The following is a 10,000-nucleotide window of genomic DNA, read 5'->3' as shown; positions in this document are numbered from 1 at the left end:
TCAATCAAATTGATTGAAATTTTGGCAAAGCAATCTTCGACGAAGCCCGGGGTTTGGTATTGCATTTCAGCTTGGTGGCTTAAAAACTAATGAGTGAGTTTGGTCATTAAAAATCGGAAACTTGTAATTAAAATGATTTTTTTATTAAACGATCCAAAAACAATTTCATCTTATTCTTCGTCATTTTCTGATTCCAAAAACATATACATATGTTATATTTGGATTAAAAACAAGCTCTGAAAATTAAAAATATAAAAATTATGATCAAAATTAAATTTCCGAAATCGTTTTAAAAACTATTTCATCTTATTCCTTGTCGGTTCCTGATTCCAAAAACATATAGATATGATATATTTGGATTAAAAACACGCTCAGAAAGTTAAAACGAAGAGAGGTACAGTAAAGCGTGCTATGCAGCACAGCGCAACCGCTACCGCGCCGAACAGGCTCGTCACTTTCACTGCCTTTTGCACTAGCGGCGGACTACGTTCAGTTTCATTCTGTGAGTTCCACAGCTTGACTAAATGTAGTAATTTCGCCTTACGCGACTTGTTACACAGTGTTGTTACAGATTTCTTCACTACCCATGACCCTGTGTGTATTTCACCATCAAATATGCTGTCTGCTAACATGTGTATGAAGAAAAATTATCTGCAAGAATAATCTTATCTGAACCCCCCCGTCCTCCACCTTACCACACACACCCCCTTTACCTTCTTCTCATCCAGTCAGCATTAAAAGACAGCCTTTGATATGCACAACACAGACAGTGGTACCTGCCATGTGGGGCCCCTCCGATGAGAGAACACCTCCCTTAAAAGGACACATTCTGCTGTATCTTTGTCTATTATCTCCACCAAAGTATACCTGTCATGACAGGCCACCTGTAATGTAGGGACACTTTTGGCTGGTCCCAAGGGTGTCCTTTCATCACAGGTACCACTGTACCTGTCCCCTGTAAACCATCACAGATACCACTGTACCTGTTCCCTGTAAACCATCACAGGTACCACTGTACCTGTCCCGTGTAAACCATCACAGGCCCACTGTACCTGTCCCCTGTAAACCATCACAGGTACCACTGTACCTGTCCCCTGTAAACCATCACAGGTACCACTGTACCTGTCCCCTGTAAACCATCACAGGCCCACTGTACCTGTCCCCTGTAAACCATCACAGGCCCACTGAACCTGTCCCCTGTAAACCACCACAGGCCCACTGTACCTGTCCCCTGTAAACCATCACAGGCCCACTGAACCTGTCCCCTGTAAACCATCACAGGCCCACTGAACCTGTCCCCTGTAAACCATCACAGGCCCACTGTACCTGTCCCCTGTAAACCATCACAGGCCTACTCTACCTGTCCCCTGTAAACCATCACAGGTACCACTGTACCTGTCCCCTGTAAACCATCACAGGCCCACTGAACCTGTCCCCTGTAAACCATCACAGGCCCACTGTACCTGTCCCCTGTAAACCATCACAGGCCCACTGTACCTGTCCCCTGTAAACCATCACAGGCCCACTCTACCTGTCCCCTGTAAACCATCACAGGCCCAACCTGTCCCCTGTACACCATCACAGGCCCACTGTACCTGTCCCCTGTAAACCATCACAGGCCCACTGAACCTGTCCCCTGCAAACCATCACAGGCCCAACCTGTCCCCTGCAAACCATCACAGTCCCAATGTACCTGTCCCCTGCAAACCATCACAGGCCCACTGAACCTGTCCCCTGTAAACCATCACAGGCCCACTGAACCTGTCCCCTGTAAACCATCACAGGCCCACTGTACCTGTCCCCTGTAAACCATCACAGGTACCACTGTACTAGAATTTGCCAAATGTATCTACTCTGTCCCTTCAATGTTATTGTTGCTCTCTTCTCACTCTCAATCAGTCGTGTCCTCTTTTTTGCAAAGACCAAAGTGCAGTTTTTGTTAAAAGCACACTCACCATCTCAGATTTGGCCAGGCTTTGACACTGGATAAGACCATCCCTCCGCTTGGTCATATACCAGAAAATAAACAGCATGAATGCTCTGTGTTTAGAGGGAAGGTTTTGATGTACTAATTTATTTTTTTTAAACCAGAAAAAAACCGCTGCATAGATTTCCAAAATAATTCGTCAAAATACCCCCATTGTGTACCGAGAGTACCAAAGTTGTTGATTGGTACTGGTAGTCATGTGACCACGTGGAGGGATAGTCTTATCCTATGAAAAACATGGCCGGATCTAAGATGGTGAGCAGAACATTTTTCACACGTACACGTGTGTCTTTTATGTAAATCTTAAAGCGGTGGTTATTTTACAAACCTTTTGAACTGAAGTTTCTTTTTAGCATATAAACACTTCATGTCCCTAATAGGCACTAGTTCCTGTGAAGACGTTAAGCTTAAGTTGGCATAGCATGAAGGTGTGAGAAGGTAAGGAAGGGAACACTCATAAAGAGGAGGGGGAAGGGGGGGGGAGGGGTCCCTTGTAAATAAAAGTGTAGAAATATGTCAGTTATCGGGTGCCTGTGGCAACGCACCCCAAGCCTATGACTGTGTCAAGGGACCAGCAGTGGAGAAATCAAATGATACCTAAAGGCAGTCCAGTGATAGATATACATATGTACAGCACAGTCACTCTCACGCCTTACGGCAGCTGGTGAATATCTCTATTATATCCAACGGGGTATATGATTTTATAATCACCTGTGAAGGCAAAACTTGAACACAATTTAAAGATAGCTGTACCTTACATTTTTCAGGTAGTAAATAGAGCGTATGCCTCTACGTAAGAATGTATGTTAGTATTCACCTCAACTCGCAGTAATGTTTTGCTGTGACATGGATGTATCAGCTGAAAACCTTACAACTGAAGTGCTAGCTTGAAATCAAACTGCATTACAGTGTCCTGTTATTGCCTCAAGGAAGTCACGTGCTTTCAGATCGTGACGAGATCATACATTTCACTCGCTTACAAAAGAAGGGTCGGGCCTTTGATGACGAGCAAATGCGTGCGTGTGTGTGTGTGTATGCGTGTGTGTGTGTGTGTGTGTGTATGCGTGTGTGTGAGTATGTATGTGTGAGTATGTATGTGTGAGTGAGTATGTATGTGTGTGTGTGTGTGTGTGTGTGTGTGTGTGTGTAAGGGGGGTGCGTGTTAACTGTTTGTGTGAGAGAGAGAGAGAGAGAGAGAGAGAGAGAGAGAGAGAGAGAGAGAGAGAGAGAAGGGGAGCGGAGGGAGTGGGACTAGCATTGTGGTTTTCAGTACAATGATCGCAGCTCACTGATCGTCAGGATCATCCACACCGACACCGTACTCATTTTGAGCCAAACACTCGATGATTTGCACCTAATTGTTCTGTTAAAAGGGAATGTTCAATTCACTTAATCTGGTCTAATATAGCTGTCCACAACTTCTGGTGAGGATTTCTGTTTTAACTTCGACAGGAACATTCAATTCATCCTATATCCTTTTTTTTTTTTAATATGAAAACTAAATGTATGCGATAGGCATGCTGTCGCAAGGGGATGGCCTAGCTGTCCCCAGTCCCTGTTTCAGTTTTGCCCACTCAGAATTGCCGACCCAGGCATGGTACTCTTCCGCCGATCGGCGGAAATCCGCCGAAAACGAAAATCCGAAAAAAAAAAAAGAAAAAAAAAATTTTTTTTAAAAAATAAAATAAAAAAATATGCTGATTGACTTGAGATTATTATTTTTTCTTACTCAAGCCTTGTTATCTTTCACTTATATCCCTCTCAGCTTCAAGGAGAGGGCACTAAACACATTTGAATTAGTAAAAAGTCGTCAGCTTCAGGGGGCAACGCCCCCTGACCCCCACAAGGGGCGCTGCCCCTTGACCCCGCCAGGGGACCTAAGCGGCCCCCTGGACCCCCGGCTTTATTTCAGCTGAAATTGACATTCCTTCAGTACCATGCCTGGACACATCAAAAACTGCGCCAGCAAGGCTGACGTTTTGCAGCAGGAAAGCTTGCACGTGCAGTCTTTGCAGCACCAGGCTCAATCTCACAATTTATCAGTGTCAATCCGCTCACGCACGCACACACGCACGCAGGCACACAGACACGCATGCACGCGCGTACGCACACATACACGCACGCACGCACGCACACACACACACACACACACACGCACACACACACTAACACTCACACGTACACACACACACTTTCTCTCTCTCTCTCTCTCTCTCTCTCTCTCTCTCTCTCTCTCTCTCTCTCTCTCTCTCTCAGTCTCTCTCTCTCTCTCTGACGTTTTGTGGCAAAGGGACTGACCCGTGCAACACTGGAGGCAAGCACCAAGGAGATGTGTTTTGCTCCGCCCCCGCGCCGTCCTTGTCCTTGTGTGTGTGTGTGTGTGTGTGTGTGTGTGTTGTGTGTGTGTGAGTGTGTGTGTGTGTGTGTGTGTGTGTGTGTGTGCAATAATTATGTGATGTAGTTCAGTGTTTGGAATTATTTGATTTCTTAATCAGTAAGTAAGCCAGCTCTTTGGAGTCATTCTTGAAAATCATTCTTGAAATCTGAGATCGTGCTACGTACATTGTGGACATAATCGCGTGACTTTGACTCCAAAAGCTAAGGAAAATAACAATATTCGGTGCCTGTCTCAAGGAATTTCTTATATGCTTCATTGATCCACTTTGGCCATTGTAGAGGATAGGGGAGGGTCATACGGGCTTTGCTGCCAGACAGGAGGACTTAGCAGCGGCTATCAGCACGTGCCTTGAAGTCTGTCTGCAGACCTTGTTAACGTTTTCAGTGTGTTAATGCACAGTTTCTTTGCAAGAACGTGTATTTTGTGGCCTAAATATCCTATATCTGCCAAAATGAATTAACGTTTGTGTGTGTCTGTGCCTCAGTCTCTCTTTCTGCTCAGTGAAAGTAAAAACATCGAGAGAAACAATTCGCAATTAAGAGCAGACTGATCTTTTCTTTGCGGTGCATTGTTTATTGTTTTCTTCTGCCCATTGTGTACTTGGTGAGCAGTCGAACAAACAATTCGTTTTTACACGAACTACATTGTACTGAAATGGTGATGGCTGCGCTTAGCTATTAAAGAAGGAATTCTTCAAGGTAGGCGTGGTTCAGCACCCCCCCCCCCCCCTCCCACACACACCCCTCCTGTGAATCCGCTTTGTTTATTGATTGTAGCTTGAGAGACTGACACTGAGTGAGCACGATGGACACAGAGGACTGGAGATGCAGACTGTCTGTGATGGAGATGTGTGTGTGTGTGCGTGTGCGTGAGAGTGTGTCAGTGTGCGCGCGCGTGTGTGTATGTGCGCGCGCGTGTGTGTTTGTGTGTGTGGTATGTGTGCGTGCGTGCGTGTGTATGTGTGTGTGTGTGTGTGAGCGTGTGTGTCTGGCGGGGCAGAGCCAACACTGCAGCGGGCACAATAAATCCCAACACTGTTGGTGAGGTTCACTGCAGTTGTGACAATTTCCCCGAACCCCTGGCCAGACTTGCGTGTCTCAAACCCGCCCCGTTCCATATTGAACACGAATCGGCCATGGGAACAATAAAAGACTTCAATCTGAGTGTCACTACCACCACTCTCTCTCTCTCTCTCTCTCTCTCTCTCTCTCTCTCTCTCTCTCTCTCTCTCTCTCTCTCTCTCTCTCTCTCTCTCTCTCTCTCTCTCTCTCTCTCTATCTCTCTCTCTCTCTCTCTCTCTCTCTCTCTCTCTCTCTCCCTCCCCTCTCTCTCTCTCCACTTTCTCTCTCTCTTCTCTCACTCTCTCAGTCTCTCTCCCTCTCTCCCGCCCACCTCTCTGTGTCCTCTCTCCTCCCCTCCCCCCCCCCCCCCCTCTTTCTCTCTCTCTTTGATTTCAAGCAAAGTTTCTCACCAACAGACTGCAGACTGAACTGACTTGCTTAATTGGTAGAAGTCATGTCCACAGTTAAAGCAACTATGAAGACAGGATGTGGTTTGGTACGATTTTCCCACAGCATTTATTACACGAGCTTAAGTCTACGCACATATTACGTCAGTGGCCCACAATTTCAACGCCTTTCGATCAAAAGAGCCGTAAACACTCCCATGCCTTTTCAGTCAGAGGAAAGCGGATGTGTATAATTATGCGTGTAAGGGCCTTGTGTACTTTCTTGAATCAGGAAGTGATCATGTGTCTGTGATTTCCATTCAAGTGTTTGGGCCTTGCGAAGTAGATGTCTTCTGCCGGTGGCGAGAGAGAGAGAGAGAGAGAGAGACTCAAGACTCAAATGGTTTACTGGTTATGCAATCTGCCCATGACCAAGGGGGGTAGGGGATTTGGGTGGCTTCAGCATAATACAAAACTCTTCGAAATCGATCGACAGGCACATCCGCGTACACCCGTCAGACGCGTAATTTACCGATACAGTGTTCACACATGATTTCTTTGCCAATGTTCATGTGATACACAAGCGATCAAAGTTCAAGTCTGACGGTAGGCTCTGAGAAGTGTAACCAGAGTGCATGCATGCAAATCCTTGGCAATATGATTTATCTCAATAAGGTACAGTGTTCGTCGCACATCTGCAGTCTCCTCAATAAATGCCAGTCTCTCTGATTCATCAGAACTCATGTCTGCTTTGTCCCTGATTAACGTCCAGTACAGTGTTTCAGCTTTGGTACAATCGTAGAGAGAGAGAGAGAGAGAGAGGGGGAGAGATAGAAGAAACTGACAGTGATTTCATGCCAAAACCCCTCGCGACGTCACCTTACAACACACACACACGCACCCCCCCCCCCCCCCCCCCCCGCCTTTCTCCGCCACGTAATTATAGAACTCTTTTGTAAGGTAAACATGTGACCTGACATTATGTATACCATTTCCTAACGACAGGCGCCCGAAACAGATTTCTGCATTGTCATCTCGCGGTATGAAGCGACTTAGCAAAAGAGCAGGTGTATAAGTAACGTCACTGCAGTGATGATATGCTTTGACCTGAGTCAGTGTGGTTCTGTAGCCTCTTTCCAGTATAAACGACAATGTAGACCGCCTGTCCAGGGTTTACATGGGATACGAGCATTGTCTCAACTTGGACACAGCATCAAAAGCTATTTCACCCTGGCTGCGTTCTCTGCACAGTGGCAATATTTTTATTTTTTATTTTTTTATTGATCCAATGCAATATAATTTAAGCAAACAATTCCAACTCTGAGTGTGTGTGTGTGTGTGTGTGTGTGCGCGCGAGCGTACGTGCGCGTGTGCGTGCTTGCTTGTGTGTGTCTGTGTCTCGATGTCTCTGTGTGTGCTGTGAAAGTGTTATGTGAAAGTGAGAGTGTAACAGCGTGTGGGAGTGTCAGTGTGTTTATGGGACCACATGACTCCAACACCAGCTGACGATAACACTCAGTGACTGGCCGTCAGGTCCACGAGTGTAGATAACTCTCTCACTCTCTGCCTGTATTGCTGTTTACCTGTTTACCAACAGTGGTTCGATCACGTCTCGACAACAAAGTTAGATGCTAGTACTATGAGTAGATTGGACGTTTTATGCACTGTTTTATGGAGTGCTGATACTTTCGTTGTGACAGTTTAAAATATCTGTGGATACCTGGCGTGTGTGTATGCGTGCGTGTGTGCGTGTGTGTCCGTGTGTGTGTGCGTGTGTGTCCGTGTGTGTGTGCGTGTGTGTGCGGAGGGGGGGTAAAGAGAGGGAGGGGGGAGGGGTGGGGTTGGGGCCAGAGTACTGTCCTTTCACTGAACACAGAAGGAATTAAAATAATGACGCGAAGGTTTCAGTGTGTCCCGTATTACGTCTACATGTACCAGACCAGTAATATTATATTATCGAATCTGGTCTGGTTGTTGTGTGAATAACGCACATTTGTGCGCACACACACACACACACACACACACACACACACACACACACACACACACACACACACACGCGGCACACACATACAAGCACACACACATACACACACACACAAGCACAAGCACACACACACACACACACACACGCATACACTCACACACGTACACGCGCTCGCACAAACACACCTGCGCGCGCGCGTGTATACACACGTACACACACACACGTAAACACACACACACACACACACACATACACAAGCATACACTCACACACGCGCTCGCACAAACACACATGCGCGCGCGCGTGCATACACACACACGTACACACACACACACATACACACACACACACACACACACACACACACACACACACACACACTCACACACACAAAACAACCATCTCCCATCAGCAGGGTTAGTAAGCTAGTCTGGCAGACTCAGGAGCCATTATAGTCAGTATGAAGATCTCAGGAGGAATCGGTAATTATTACCTATGGTCTGTACAACTAATATCTACCTGAGTTAAAGACTACAACAGTCGAACGTTGCTATATCGACCACTCAAGGCACTGATCGTTATAAGCAAGTGGTCACTGAGGAAATGTGAATTATATTGCAAAAAATCCATCGGGGATGCTTTCGGGTTGTCGCTGTTGGCAGGTGGTCATTATTGAGACGTGGTCGCCAGGGCAGATTGGACTGTAGCTTCCATCCAGTGTAAACCATCATGTAAATCACCATAGATCTACCAGGTCTAGGCTTTTACATGAGATAAAAGCATCCTTCCTTTTGCACACATACCGATACACTGTTCCATGTACGTGGGCCAATACGACCCGAAAGGACTTTAATCTAAACGAACGAACGGACATATACGAACAAACCGAATATTGATAGCATGTTCCATGTGGGCCAATGGACGGACCCGAGAGGACTTATAGCGGGGATATAGCTCAGTTGGTAGCGCGCTGGATTTGTATTCAGTTGGCCGCTGTCAGCGTGAGTTCGATCCCAGGTTCGGTGGAAATTTATTTCACAGAGTCAACTTTGTGTGCAGACTCTCTTCGGTGTCCGAACCTCCCCCCGTGTACACTACATTGGGTGTGCACGTTAAAGATCCCACGATTGACAAAAGGGTCTTTCCTGGCAAAATTGCTTAGGCACAGTTAATAATTGTCTACCTATACCCGTGTGACTTGAAATAATAGGCCGTGAAAGGTAAATATGCGCCGAAATGGCTGCAATCTACTGGCCGTATAAAATTTTCTCTCACACGGCATCACTGCAGAGCGCCTAGAACTGTACCCACGGAATATGCGCGATATAAGACTCATTGATTGATTGATTGATTAAAGGAACGAACAGACGCAAACCCAATATCTCCAGTCTGGTTGCTTCCTGTGTGCGTGTGTGTGCAGTATGGATGTGTGCAGTATGAATGTGGCGGACGTGCCTGTCTGGAGTACTTTGGGTGTTCTGACTTCGTATGTTTTATTGTTCTTACTTTTGTTTTTAAGGTTGTTGTAATATGTTGTTTGGTTGTTTTAAGAGCAGATGAACTAGACTTTTCCATCCATTGTATTAATTGTATGGACAATAAATGATCTTATGTCTTATGTCTTATGCACAGTGGGCATTTTTAGCTGATGTCAGTTTGTCATTGACACCCGTGTCAATCTGCACAACAGCTCACGGGATTCAGACGGTCCTCACTGGGGTCGTGTAAGGTTCAGTGGTCCGCTGCTTTTCCTCCTTACCGTTAGTTTGCTTGCAAAGGGGACATTTACCCACTTTATAATAATAATAATAATAAAGTGTATTTATATTGCGCCTATCCCTTACAAAAAACAAAAATATTTGGCTCTAAGCGCATTACAACATGTGTAGGGACTTGGTACAATCAAGTCTGACAAATACAATAACACAATATACAGTCAGTCTCTTGGGTAAAAATGGGAAAAGCAGCTTCGACATTTAAACACTGCTACTAAAAAATCCTCTAACAATGCATACTGCTTTACAATATGCATTTATGTATAAATATAGTTAAAGAACATCGAGTTAATAGGATGATTGTACTCCGTCCATTGAGTATTCGTGTCATTTTTAGGGGCATACGATACCACACATCAGGCCAAAAAAAAAATAGGTCTGTTTACGGTAACATAGGCCCAAAAAA

At 45.6% G+C, this 10,000-nt stretch overlaps 1 protein-coding gene across 1 annotated transcript in view; it reads left to right on the top strand.

Moving 5' to 3' along the window:
- The window catches only part of LOC138969399 (heat shock protein 75 kDa, mitochondrial-like), a 68,576-nt gene that overhangs the window by 51,735 nt on the left and 6,841 nt on the right, over positions 1 to 10,000 (top strand). The window lies entirely within an intron of this gene.

This window comes from Littorina saxatilis, linkage group LG6 (assembly GCF_037325665.1).
Source record: "Littorina saxatilis isolate snail1 linkage group LG6, US_GU_Lsax_2.0, whole genome shotgun sequence".
Classification (NCBI taxonomy): Eukaryota; Metazoa; Mollusca; class Gastropoda; order Littorinimorpha; family Littorinidae; genus Littorina; species Littorina saxatilis.
The sequence above is the reverse complement of the archived record's forward strand: the minus strand, read 5'-3'. Positions and strand labels throughout refer to the sequence as shown.